This window comes from Crocodylus siamensis, chromosome 1, assembly GCF_052110815.1.
Source record: "Crocodylus siamensis isolate JL-2025a chromosome 1, ASM5211081v1, whole genome shotgun sequence".
Taxonomy (NCBI): Eukaryota; Metazoa; Chordata; order Crocodylia; family Crocodylidae; genus Crocodylus; species Crocodylus siamensis.
In genome coordinates, this window is record NC_143395.1 from 319,982,104 (window position 1) to 319,995,602 (window position 13,499).

The window sequence follows — 13,499 nt, forward strand, 5'->3', positions numbered from 1 at the left end:
CCAGCCATATGTGCTATCATCTTCCTCTACTTGTTCCTGTTGCTACCTTAGTATAAAGGAAAGATAGGCAAGAGATGACTGTGGACAAACATGAGAGAACAAGAATAATTTGCAACAAAAAAATAAGCTAAAAACTATAGGGCTCCAACAGACATGCAGGGACCCTGCAGACTCAATTAATCAAATCTACTGGAGCATGGAAATTGATGCGCTCTGGCAGCCTTCTGCATCACGTGTATCAGTGTCCCCACACATCCCTGCACTGAGAAAATGGTGGTAGTGTGCTTTGAAATGAAACACGTTTGATGAGCTTTAGTTCAAAGCACCCTGCTACCATTTTTTCAGAATGGTGACATGCGGGGACACTGATACCTGATGCATGAGCACTTTTAATTAGCACAGCTCGCTAATTAAAGTGCCTAGCACTGTGTCCCAAATTACACATAAAAACACCCATAGAGTACAAATAAGCAGAATCAACCTAACAGCAGCAAGAGCAGTAGACATAGAACAGGTACAGTCCAGAGCTATATTTGTGTCTTAAAGAGAATATATATAGGTTTAATTCTGCCAAATCACAAATTAATTTTATAAAATGTGCTTTAATGTCAGAGTTGATGTAATACTCAATTTTCATTACCTATCCAGACTACAGAACATAGATGGTGCTTCCCTTACATGAGTTTTAAGTGGTGGTCTCCACTTTACATCTATTTACATTCATACATTGTATTCTGGATCTTTAGGAGCTTTTGAAAATTTGGAAACAGGAATGAGAAATTGTTTAATAAACATTTGAAAGCAAGTCTGTGTCTCCTCCCCTAGCTTCTCCTCCTGCACAGGAACTATCACCAGGGGCTAGGCTACCAACAAATTCTGATAGGGAAAAAGCCCCAAGCCCCAGCCTTGTTCCTCCACCAATCACCATAACCTGCTGGTCAGAAGGTCACTCTACCTAGAGACAGTACTAAATGGCTAGTGCTATATCCTTCTATTTCTGCCACCCTCCAGGAGCCTCATGGCATGAGGAAAGTCTGCTATCATACTACCAGCCAGAGATGACCCAGTGCAAACAAGCCTGTGCGGGACCTGGATGCAAAGAAGCCAGCGGTGGTAGCGCTGAGTAACCAGTTCCAGACAGGCCCTGCAGAAGAGGCTGCAGCCGCTCTGCCTGGCTCTGCGGGGCCCCACAAACTATAGGGCCTGGGGTGGTCACTCTGATTCGCCCCTACCCCCGCTCCCTCTCCCACAACCCTGCTACCAGCACACTGATCACTCCTCCAAGAATCCACCAACTCCATCTCTCCTCATTTCCAGGTTTTCAACTAGGTGACAGCTCCAAAAGGTATCCCAAAACACACATGCCTTTTCTATGATTTCTAACAAGCCAGATACTGTTCTTCAACATGTATCATCTGAAGACACAATTGGCTTCATCAGTCATCACAGCCAAGAATCAGGAGAAACTGTCCAAGGAAACAAAAAGTATAATTAAAACACAACAATTCTAGACATATAACACCTGTATGCTGCATGGGTCTATTATTTGGTAAGTAGCCAGAGACAACAAAACAAAGCAACATGAACTAAAACTGATGCTGATTAATTCAAAATCTCTCATTAACAAGTAAAACACAACCTTATCAGCATGGATCCTGGTTTTCTCTGATTAAAAAAAAAATCCCCAATTTTTGGATTTAAAAAGTAACCCCAAATCCACATTTTTCTGCGATTAAAATGAAATGCCACTAATATATATTGAGAATATATTTTTATACTGAGTATAAAAAAGGGTTGGCTGCTGGTCTGCAGTGTGCCAGTCACTTCCTGTCTGTAGTCTGCTGGTCTGCAGTTTGCCAGTCCATAGTCTAAAAAGGTTGGGAACCACTGTCTTAAGACCATCACATTATTAAGGCAGTAGTCAGAGACTACCCAACCCCCAGGCAGCAAAAGACCCAGAATCTCAATTCAATAGACTTATCAGCTACAAATTCCTAAGCCTTTTAACAGACAACTTAACCCATACAACAAGACCTTAAGACCAGGGGGACACATCATCACCAGCATCTTAAATCAAAATATTAGCCCCCAAAACAGCTTCCTCCACCATCTTGTCAAACAAATCTCCTCAATTTTCTGATATCTTGTCTTAGATGGAGAGAGAGGGGGAAAAAGTAAAGCACTAGTGGCAGAAAATGAATTTGTAAAAGTCCTACATTTGGTCTGCAGGTTGTACTGCAGACCAAAGGAACATTCCTATCACACTTTAATAACCCCACCCTCAAGCAATTATCAATGGTGCTAAATCACACCAGTAGCACTTATTCACCTGCAGGAGAATACAGCAACCAACACTGTAAAGTGTTATCATCCTATTTCATTAAAATAGCTTCCTGAATGTGCAGGGGTCTCTCATATAGCATGAATCTAGTCCACCTAGACCCACTAACCACCAGCCCATCTACAATGCCAAAGTTCAGTACATTCAGACATCAAAGAGGTCTGCAACATTCAAATTACACTTTGACTCTTGAGGGGGGTCTGCAAAAAAAAAAAAAAAAAATTGGGCTGCACATTAAAAATGCTCTAATAAAATCAAAGTCCCTTCCCCCTCCCCCCCCGTTATGATTTTCAAATTTTCCAGGAGGGCTCTCATCTCTTCGGGGGGCTCAGCCCTCCCAAATTCCCCATTAATTCAAACCCTGGAGGTCTGGAAACAACTAAACAGTTGCTACCCTTGACTTCTGAACTGAATACATACCCTTCCAGTTTGAGATGCCTAATATTATCGAGTCAAACTTTCTTTCTCCTCCTTTAAACATGCAACAGTCCAACCAATCAACTGTGGGCATATCAATCCTAGTGATCACCACCCAATGCAAACCCTTTCAGACTCACCCATGAACAAATGAGCCAAAACCTAACTACAAGGTCATCTAATTGAAGCAAATTCCCTAGATTCAGCACACTGGAATCAGACCAAGACAAAAGAACTAAGGAAACATTAGTAATACTGATTATCAAATCTTATCCTCCCCGACTTTTTAGTTGCATTCAGCAGCATCCACTGTGAGATACTTTTGTCTTACCTGGAAGAGATGGAGGCAGTAGTGTAACTAGGGTAGGAAGAGCAGGGCACTTGGCCTGCTGCTGCCCTAGAGGGGGCACTGATATGGCTCCCTATCCCAGAAGTCTGTGCTACAGGAGGGGCAGCCCTATTGCACTTGGATGTAGGAACTGGGCAGGCACAGCCCCATGTCCAGCAGTATATCAGGTATGGTAGGGGGAGCGGAGGGAGAGGGAAGTAGAGTGACACTACCCAGAAGCTTTATCAAAGGAGGTGCAATCCTATCCTTGGGGTGAGGACGTAAAGAGAGCACCAGAAGCATACCCTGGTGAGCCCAAGCTGCTGCTCGTCCTTCAGCAATGGCAGGCCAAGCCTGTCTAGCTACAACACCAGCTACTGCTGCCTCCCAAGTGAGGAGAGCCCAGGCAGGCAAGGTAAGACTTCTCTATCTCTCTCCCCTTCCCCTCCCACTCTCCAGTGATCAGCATAATCCGACTTCTCCCACCCCCCAACCACCCGGCCCAGGTGTTGAAAAAGCATCCTATGCCTCTGGACAGAGGTCCAGAAAAATAGGCTAAAATGTTTTTTGGTTCTTCCCAGGGAGGTGCACCTAATGATCAGAAGAGGAAGAGATTACTTCCATCACTAAAACCCCTCATTTGTGGAATCCCACAAGCACCAATTCTTTCACCTGTCCTTTTCCACATTTACCTCTGGTCCAGTCATTTTCAACCAGGTGCTGTGATATCTTTTTAAGGGAACCACCAGATGGTATTGCCCTGTTGCACCTCTGTTTGTGGAAGATGCTGCAAAGGGTTAACCCAGGAAACAGCTGTGGCAGCAAGGGGTGACCCACCGCAGCCTGGCCTAATGAGATGAGCCACCATGAGGCTACTGTTGCTAGCCTAACAGCCCAAATGGCAACACCACTACAGGAAACAGGATATAGTAAGTGCTGCCCCTGCACTTCCCTGTGGACTAGGAGCACTCCCTGGACTTCATGCATCAAGGTAAAGGCAGGAGCATGTCCCCATTGCACAGGAAAAAGGCAAAGCTCTCTCTGCCCACCACCATAGGGTGTTGCTACGTTCAAATAAATTAGAGGGGTGCTTTGTGTCTAAAAACATTGAGAACCACTGCTATAGCCATTAAATGCCCAGTGAGGAGATATAGATTCAAACCCCATTAGAATGCAAATGACACATGGCTCTACCAGTCTTTCACCCCACAGAAAAGTGCTCTACTACCAGTGTGACAGCCCAACGTTTGGGCAAGATCTGCTCTCTCTCTATTTTGTATGGTGTCAGTATAGGCAGACTAATGCATAGGCCAGCTGGGCCCAGGCCTACGGGCCCCTGCCTTAGCACAAACAGAACTAGTAGCCATGCTGAGTGAGCACGTGTGATGTGGTAGACCATGGCTGCCAAGTACTGAGTGGGGTGTGACCACACTGGAGCCCTGGGAATAGCCAGTCACTAGTGGCAAGAAGCGGAGCCAGGCATGGTGCATGGCTGGGACCTGACAGCAGTAGAGCAGCCCAAGTGCATGCAGGTCATGGCTCAGCCCAGCTGCAATCCTGTGCATTGGCTAGCTGCTGCAGCAGCCGGACTAAGCCACATTGGGGCCGGGGCCACCCTTAAAGCTTTGTCTGCATCACACATGCCTGGTAGGCAGCAGCTCCGCACCCCCCATGCTGACTCCAGCGCAGACCTGCAGGCAGGGGCAACTGTAGCTCCTACCTTGGGCCTGGGGGTCAGTGTGTCCCACTGCAGCCGCTGCTCCCACTGTGCCAGTTGGAGACAGAGCCCATAGCTGCAGGGCAGGGCATAGGTCAGGGTGGGCCCCAGGCCATGGGTGGGGGGGGAGGCCCAGGGCCCCAGTTAATCTTAATCTGCCTCTGGTCAAATATCAACTTCCAGGTCTCAGCCACTATCTGGTATTATCACTCAATGTTCCTTATGTCCAGCCTGAAACGGTCTTGCAGGAGTTTGTGACTGTTTGACCTAGTCATCCCTTGGGGCGCTCTGGTGAACAAACGTTCCCCCAGATCCTGGTGGTCACCCCTGATAAACTTATAGGTGGCCATCAGATCACCCCTGAACCTGTGCTTATCCAGGCTAAAGAGTCCCATGTCTCTCAGCCTATCATCGTAAGATCTCTTTTCCTGACCTCTGATCATGTGCATGGCTCTCCTCTGGTCTCTCTCAAGCTTCTCCACATCCTTTTTGAATCGTGGAGCCCAAAACTGGACGCACTACTCCAGCTGCGGCCTCACCAAGGCCGAGTACAAGGGGAGAATGACGTCCCGGGATTTGCTTGAGAAGCATCTATGGATGCAAGCCACTGTTTTGGTCACTTTATTAGCCGCAGCATCGCATTGCAGGCTCATGTTCATCTTGTGGTCAATGATGACCCCCAAGTCTCTTTCTTCTGTAGTGCTATCCAACGTAGCACTGCTGGGCCTATAAACATGTTGCAGGTTTTTCCTCCCAAGGTGGAGAACCTTGCATTTTTTGGTGTTAAACACCATCAAGTTCTTGTCTGCCCATCTGCTGAGCTTGTCTAGGTCAGCGTGGATCACCCACATATCTTCTGGCAAGTTTGGTGTCATGGGTGAACTTGGCCAGTCCACTCCTGACTCCAATGTCCACATCATTAATGAAGATGTTGAACAGTATGGGTCCCAGGACAGAGCCTTGAAGGACCCCACTGGTCACAGGGCACCAGGATGAGTGACTGCCATCAATTACAGCCCTCTGGGTCCGACCACGGAGCCAATTTCCCAGCCAGCGGATCGTGGTGGAGCCAAGGCCACAACTGGCCAGTTTGGCCAAGAGGTGATCATGGCATACCAGATCAAAAGCTTTTTTGAAGTCAAGATATATGACATCAATCTCTTCTCCCTCGTCCAGGTGATAGGTCACCTGGTCATAGAAGGAAATGAGATTGGTCAAACAAGACCTACCCGCAACAAACCCGTGCTGGCTATCCCTTAGGATGTTAGCCTGGGCCAGTCCCTCAAGGATGGCCTCCTTAATAAACTTTTCTAGGATCTTCCCCAGGATAGAAGTCAGGCTAATGGGCCTGTAGTTAGCCAGATCCACTCTCCTCCCTTTCTTGAAGATTGGCACCACATTGGCCTTCTTCCAGTCTTCGGGCACTACACCAGAGCGCCAGGAGTTTTCAAAGATCCGTGCCAGGGGCTGGGCTATGACGCTCGCCAGCTCCTTGAGTACCCTGGGGTGCAGATTGTCAGGGCCGGCTGACTTGAAGGTATCCAGCTTCTCAAGATGTTCCTTCACGAGGTCAGCATTTATGGAGGGTAGGGGATCCCCATCACCTGGATCTCCCTGTCCCATGGGACTGATGAAAGACTGACGCAAAGTACCTATTTAATAGGTTGGCTTTTTCCTGGGGGTCAGTTGCCCCATCTGGTTTAGCAGGGGTCCAACGTTGCCCTTGCTTTTCCTCTGGCTCCTCACATACCTGAAAAAGGACTTTTTGTTGTCCTTGATGCTTGAAGCTAGTTGGAGTTCAGTTGCAGCCTTGGCTTTCCTCGTTTGCTCCCTGCAGGACCGGACCAGTGCAGAATAATCATCCTTGGAGGTGAATCCTGTCCTCCATCCTTTGTAGGCTTTCCTTTTTAGCTGTCGGAGGTCCGCTAGGTCCCTGGAGAGCCAGGAGGGCTGCTGTGCCTTCTTGCTGCCTTTCCTCCATGTTGGAATAGATTTAGCTTGTGCATTGAGGATCGCTTCCTTGAGAAGCAACCACTCTTCTTGAACTCCCATCTCCCTGGGGTCATGGTCCCTAAGGGCCTGACCAACAAGCCTCTTGACCTTGTCAAAGTCGGCTTTTCTGAAGTCAAGGACTTCTGTGTTGCTGACTGACTTGCCAGCTTTACGGTGGATGGTGAAGGTGATCACCTCGTGGTCGCTGTCACCCAGCTTCCCATCGATCACTAGGTCACCCCCCATAGCCAGTACCAGGTCGAGCAGCGCTTTGCCTCTTGTTGGTGATGCTGGTGACCAAAGGGAAGTTCATAGCCATACCAGAGTCTCCTCTTTTTAAGATCTACAACAACAGTTAGTCAACTGAGGTCTTCAGTTTAGGAATCTTACTGGATTTTTAACTGACACCCACCCAACTCTCACATGCTTGGGGCCACAACGTGCAGCCTCAGGGCCTTGGTGAGGAGTGGTCTTGAACCTGCATCCTGGTGAGCTAAGTGGGAAGGGGAGTTCTGATTTTCCATGATAAAATCAAATACCAAAATTTATAGGTACTTAGAATTTAGTTTACTATAGTGATTGAGGCATCCCCAATAGTATAGAATAGTATAGTATAGTAGTTGGCATTCCCAACTAGCTTAAAATTTGTAAATATATCAATAAAACATGGTGTTCAGTTGATACATGTGTATATATATAGTGGTGTTTCATTTTAATCATAGATTTTGGGGTTTTTATCAGAGAATTTGCGGGTTTTTTAATTTGTTTTTTTCAAGGAAAACCAGGATCCCTGCTTATGAGTTCTATGTTTGTTACTGTAGTTTCTTTAAAAGATTGTGGAAGAAGAGCATTGAGACACTTTGGTTGAATATAGAATAAAATTAGGTCTGATTTAAACAGATATTGCATGGGGAAAACATATATTTATCTGGGGTAGTTGACTATTGTTAAACAACAGAAGCTTTAAATGTATTCAGAGTTTACAGCTACATGTTGGCATTCCTGGAGAAGGTCAATGGCCAAAATGAAAATGACCTAAATTGTCAATAACAGTCTTCGTTGCAGAGCTGCAGGCAGCCTCTGAGATATCCTGGGCCTAGGCCAGATATTGCTTTGAAGATAAGAACTGAGTCCTTGAACTTTATTTGAAATTCTATGAAAATCCAGTACAAAGAGTAAAGGACAGGTCTGAAAGCCTGTGTTGTTGAGGAGACTGTGCTGTGATGTTTTGTTCTAGAAGAACTTTCCTACACACAGAAGGCTTCATGCCTTGCCACGGTGCATTGCTGTAGGCTAGGTAAGCGGTGACAAAATGTGAATGACTGAGGCAAGTTCAAAGAGGTGGTTAGCCATCTTAGCCTGAAGTCAGGCAGATGGTAGAGGAGGGTGGTATCATGGAGATACTCTGGTTCACAGAAGCATGAATTGTCATAGGTAAGAGTCTACTTAATCATATATTAAGGTCAGTTTGCCATAACAGGGGTAGTCATCTAGCCCGCTGAAAATGACCCAGCTAGACACCAGCAGCCCCAGCACCAGCCCTGCCCAATTCCCTCCCTAAGGGGGCCTCAATTCCACCCCGTGACTTACTTGCTGTGGGAACTGCTTTCCAGGCTGCCTGGCAGCCATGTGCATACACATATGGTGCCCCCTGCCTGACTGCTCCCCCCAGCCCCTTGCAGCCTGCATCTCTGCCAGCCTGCAGAGAGCTCTTTGCAAAAGAGCAAAATCTGTGTTTTTCTGTTAAAATGAAAAATGTACATTTTTCTCAGGTAAAAGGGAAAATCTGTGTTTTTTTCTGTTTTTCCATGGGATACAAAAACCCCAGATCCCTGCTCATAAGCAACCCCAAAACAATAGGTCAGGTTATTCAAAAGATCCAGAGGGTCTGGACACACGCATATTTGGAACCATTTCAGAAGGGGAATACTTCAGCTGTTACTTTGTAATTGTTACATGTAGACAGGCCAGGAACAATACAAAGACAGCAAAACTGCGCCAACTTTAACACTGGATGAAGCACTGTGCACGTGGAAATACTGTTAAGAAATCCTAACCTTAACTTTAAAAGGATTACCCTTTCATATAAATCCCAAAGGGGGTTCTAGAAGTTTTGTTCAGGGAAGTCTACTTAATGGGTAAGGTTGGTGGAGGACAGCTATATGGTGGGGTTGCATAACAAAATGAATCTACAGTGCAATATCTTTATGTCCAATAGGCATAAAATAATATGGCTTACATCTAAAAAGTTAAACAAATAATACAGTTCTGATGCCTAATTCAAGCTTGGGAGCTTTGCAGCTGACTCCTCTTGCTGATAATATGAAGCAACCAGGGTTCAAAACAGCAGCATAATACGAAGAACTGAGTGAAGGTGATCATTGTCAGCCATGAGCTCAACGTAGCTGTACTAATATTCATGCCTGAGAATGTTCTCTGGGAACTGCATATGAGAGCATCTGAGCTCTGGAATGACAACGCTCCTACTGCAGAGGTTCTCAAACTTTTGAGATTCTAGGCACCCCCCCACAAAATACTAGCTCTTAGCTTTCACTCATTTTTTGAGTGCAGAAAAACAATAGAGCAATTCTTCTGTTAAAAAGAACTCAGAAAGACCACAACAGGTCAGGATGTTTTTAACAGTATGGCTTCCCATTTGAAATCCCTGGTTTATTCTGTGAATTATATCTGCATACACAACAGAACTAACATTACATGGTGCAGACACAGGGAAGAGTGGTAGCAGCACAGAAGCAGCTTCCGGCTCTTGGGCCTGCCACAACTACCTTCTGGCTGGGAGCTGCACCTGCAACACCACTGCTTTGCCCAACTAGCACCCCTGCCTCACTCTCTGGCTGCGGTGTGAATGTAGTTTCCAGCCAAAAGGGAACTGCATCAGGGCCAAGCAGCTGGAAGTTGTTTCCATGCCTGAGCAACCCAATTGCCTTCTAGGATGAGACGACTTGCTCTGTGGACTTGAGGAGACCAGTGGATGTGGTGTACCTTGATTTTAGCAAGGCTTTTGATGGTCTCCCACAACATTTTCCCAGGCAGACTAAGGAAGTATGGGCTGGATGAATGGGCTGTAAAGTGGACAGGAAACTAGCTGGAGCATTAGGCTCAATGACTTGAAGTCTAGTTGGCAGCTGGTATCAAGTGGAGTGCACCAGGGTAAGTCCTGGGGCTGGTTTTTTCAATATCTTCATCAACAACCTTGAAGAAGGCACAGAGTGCACACTCAGCAAGTTTACAGATGACATCAAGCTGGGTAGAATAGTAGATATGCTGGAGGGCAGGGCTAGGATTCAGAGTGCCCTAGACATCTGGAGGACTGGAACGAAAGCAATCTCAGGAGGTTCAACAAGGACAAGTGCAAAGTCCTGCACTTAGGGCAGAACAGTCCCATGTACCAGTAGAGGCTGGGAGCCAAATGGCTGGGCAGCAGCTCTGCAGAAAAGGACTTGGGGGTTACAGTGGACAATAGACTGAATATGAGCCAACAGTGTGCCTTTGTTGTCAAAAAAAGCTAACAGCAATACTGGGTGGCATTGGTAAGAGTGCTGCCAGCAGGTCAAGGGAAGTGATTATTCCCCTCTATTTAGCATTGGTGAGGCCACATCTGGAGTACTGTGTTCGGTTTTGGGGCCCCCAGTACAGAAAGAATGTGGACAAATTGGAGAGAATCCAACACAGAGCAAGAAAAATGGTGAGGGGGCTGAGGCACATGACTTGCAAGGAATGGCTTATTTAGTCTGGAGAAGACTGAGAGGGGATTTAATAGCAGCCTTCAACTACCTGATGGGTGGTTTGAAAGAGGATGGAGCTAGATTCTTCTCAGTGGTGGCAGATGACAGAACAAGGAGCAATGATCTCAAATTGCAGTAAGGGAAGTTTAGGTTAGATATTAGGAAGAGTTTTCTCACTAGGAGGGTAGTAAAACACTAGAACAGGTTACCCAGAGAGGTTGTGGAGTCTCCATCCTTGGAGTTTAAGACCCAGCTACGCAAAGCCTTGGCTGGGATGATCTAGCTGGGGAAGGTCCTGTTTGAACAGGGGGTTGAATTAGATGACCTCCTTCCAACCCTAATTTTCTGTGATTCATGCTTCAATTCTACAAACTATTGAATCAGCAAAGAAAATAAAAAATTACAGAAAGAGAGCAGATGTGGTGATTTGAGGAAATTCCCCTAATAAGTGTTACCTAATCAGCAGCCTTTTGAAAAACCCTGCATCGTTACAGTCTTTATAACTACAGCCAAGCTAAGGAAAGCAGTGATTAATTTCCAGAGTATTAATTCCCAAATACACTATTACCAAAGATTTAATATGGTAACAAGAGGTCTACACTGTCTCCTTGCATCTTTTCTTCAAAACAGAAGGCTGTAACTAACAGAGGAATTAAACTTCAGAGTAAATCTATGCTGAGATCCCACACACAGTAGCAGAACTGGGCCCATAAACGCACAAGCTATACATGACAACTGTTCCACACAAGAGGAGACCAGTAATAAACAGTTTGCCAAACCGAAGAGAGAGAGAGAGAGAGAGAGAGACTACTGATCTTGCAAGCTGTTCCACACCTGCATAAGAGCCCCACTGAAGTCAGTGGGAGTACCTAACTCTAGCCACATGTAGCAAGGGAGTCTAAGCAAGCTGTACTTAGCATCACTGGCTGAAGTACAGCAACAATAGCAAGGTTTTTGTGATAAAAATAGATTGGCAGAAGACAGCAAGAGTCTGATTTGGTGTCTAGACAGCCTTACCTCAGGAGAGAGGAAGACACACCCCTGTGCTCAACCAGGTACCTTTATATTCATTATAAACATTCAACTCTGGCCTTGCACAGCAGGACCTTGTCGATGTTAGATAAACTACGCATTTATCAGCATCAATGCCAACAAATACAAGCTGATCTATAGACACTGTTCAGACATTTTTAGCACCATGCTGGATGCCCAGTCTACATGACTTACAAAATTAGTTGCACTACTGCCGAAACAACACTTCTGCCCCGCTCCACTCCCCCAGTCTCAGCATACTTGAAAAGAAAGCGTGAAAGAGGCTTGACTGGCCTTGGCACAGTAACGCTAGTGACTGTCGTTCAAGAGCAGTTTTCCCTTGGCTAACACTTTGTGTTGACACATATCTAGTCCCAGAAAACTTACATGCTGGCACTGTAGGTGCTGAGGATTAAAATGTTTGTCCCCACACAAACCACTGGTGTGAAGTTCTCTCAAAATTACAAGCATCCAAGCTAAGTCTCACAGACTTTTCAAAATATATTTCTACTCAGCTCCTATTTACTATTCTTTATGGCTTCAAAAGTCTGCAATGAAGCCCAAACAAAAAGTGAGGAGAATATATAAAGTTACTTCATATTGTTTTACACATACTGGTATAAATGCATGTGCCCGTGTGCTTTCTGGCAGTTTTAGACCAGTTTTGTGCCTGATCATGACCAAACCCCCAACCCAGAAGCTGATAAACAACGCAAGGAGCTTATTAGCTTAAAAGGCAACTTCTGAACAACATGCACACAAATACATACAGCTACTCTATGCAACTGATATCAGCACGAGCATTTTAAGTCCCTGTTTTCATTCCCTGCCTCCCATTATACAGGTTGTAGTGTCTTCAAATGTCTTACTGCTGCAATCCCACCTGGGCGGCGCTACTGGTAGCAGAAGGAAAGGGAGGACTAGCTTAGATAGGACACGACTGTGTTTTCTTTATCCCTGTTGACAACCAGCTGGGATAACAGGTTTAAAAAGCCTCAGTGGTTTCCAGCAAGATGCCTTCGCCAGCCCTCCTTGGCACAGAAGGAAGAGAAAGCCGCACACAAAGACAAGGCCTCCTAGAGATGTCCCCTTGCAGAAGTAACCAAAAAAACTTGAGTGTCAGTACTGCCCACTGCTCCTTTCGGCCCAGTGCCGGGTGCCAAGTGCTGAGCTCACACAACTCTCAGTCCCCGCTGAACCAGATATAATAGGGAGCGAGTCAGTGCGTTCTCCACGTTTCTGAGGGGCCAGCGGGAAAGCAGCAGCTCGGCTAAAAAGAGGCTTCGCCTGGCAACTGGCTTAGAGCGACAACGGGTTTGGGGACACGAGCTGGACGCGGCGGCCCGCTTAGAGCCAGCCAGGGAGCCCTGTGCCGCTGCAACCCGGCTGGGGCCAGCGGCGGGGCGGGGGGGGGAAACGGTGACAACCGCACGCGGCAGGGGGGAGGGGGCGGGGGGCACGCGCACACACGGCGCGGGGGGAGGGGAGCCCCACCCCGCGGAGCTACCGGTGGAGGGAAGTAAGTACTCGCCCGCCCGCCCCGGGGGGAGCGCGGGCAGGAAAGCGAAACTACAGGCTGTTCCCCGAGGACGAGACGCCTCGCGAGCACATAGCGGCCCTTCACCCCCGCACACGTGGCCACAACCGCCCCGCGCGCCCGCTGCAGCTGCCCCCTTACCTGCCGGCGGCGGCTCGGGCGGGAAGGCGGGGGCGGGGCGGGGCAGGCTGTCTCCGCCCAGGCCGGGGCGGGGGACTCGGAGCGGCGGCTCCGGCTGGGGAGGTGTAGCCCCGCCCCCGCCCCTGCCCACAGGGGGTGTCGCGGGGGAGGGGCGGGCGTCACATGCACACGGGCCTGCTCGCCCGTCTTCTGCGCGCGCTAATGTAGCACACACTCACCCCGCAGCAGGGATGTGCTGGAGGAGCGCC

The 13,499-nt window shown here is 47.5% G+C and overlaps 1 protein-coding gene across 7 annotated transcripts in view; it reads right to left on the bottom strand.

The window, feature by feature from the left end:
* MBNL2 (muscleblind like splicing regulator 2) overlaps positions 1–13,288 on the bottom strand; it is a 165,096-nt gene extending 151,808 nt beyond the window's left edge. For 3 of the 7 annotated variants that reach the window (XM_090023290.1, XM_090023272.1, XM_090023281.1), the window contains exon 1: positions 13,252–13,267. The gene's annotated coding sequence lies outside the window, so the exon portion shown is untranslated. Of the gene's footprint in view, positions 1–13,251 lie in introns of all 7 variants that reach the window. The other 4 variants (XM_090023299.1, XM_090023307.1, XM_090023252.1 and 1 more) reach the window with 3 other exon arrangements.
* Positions 13,289–13,499: the final 211 nt, after the last annotated feature.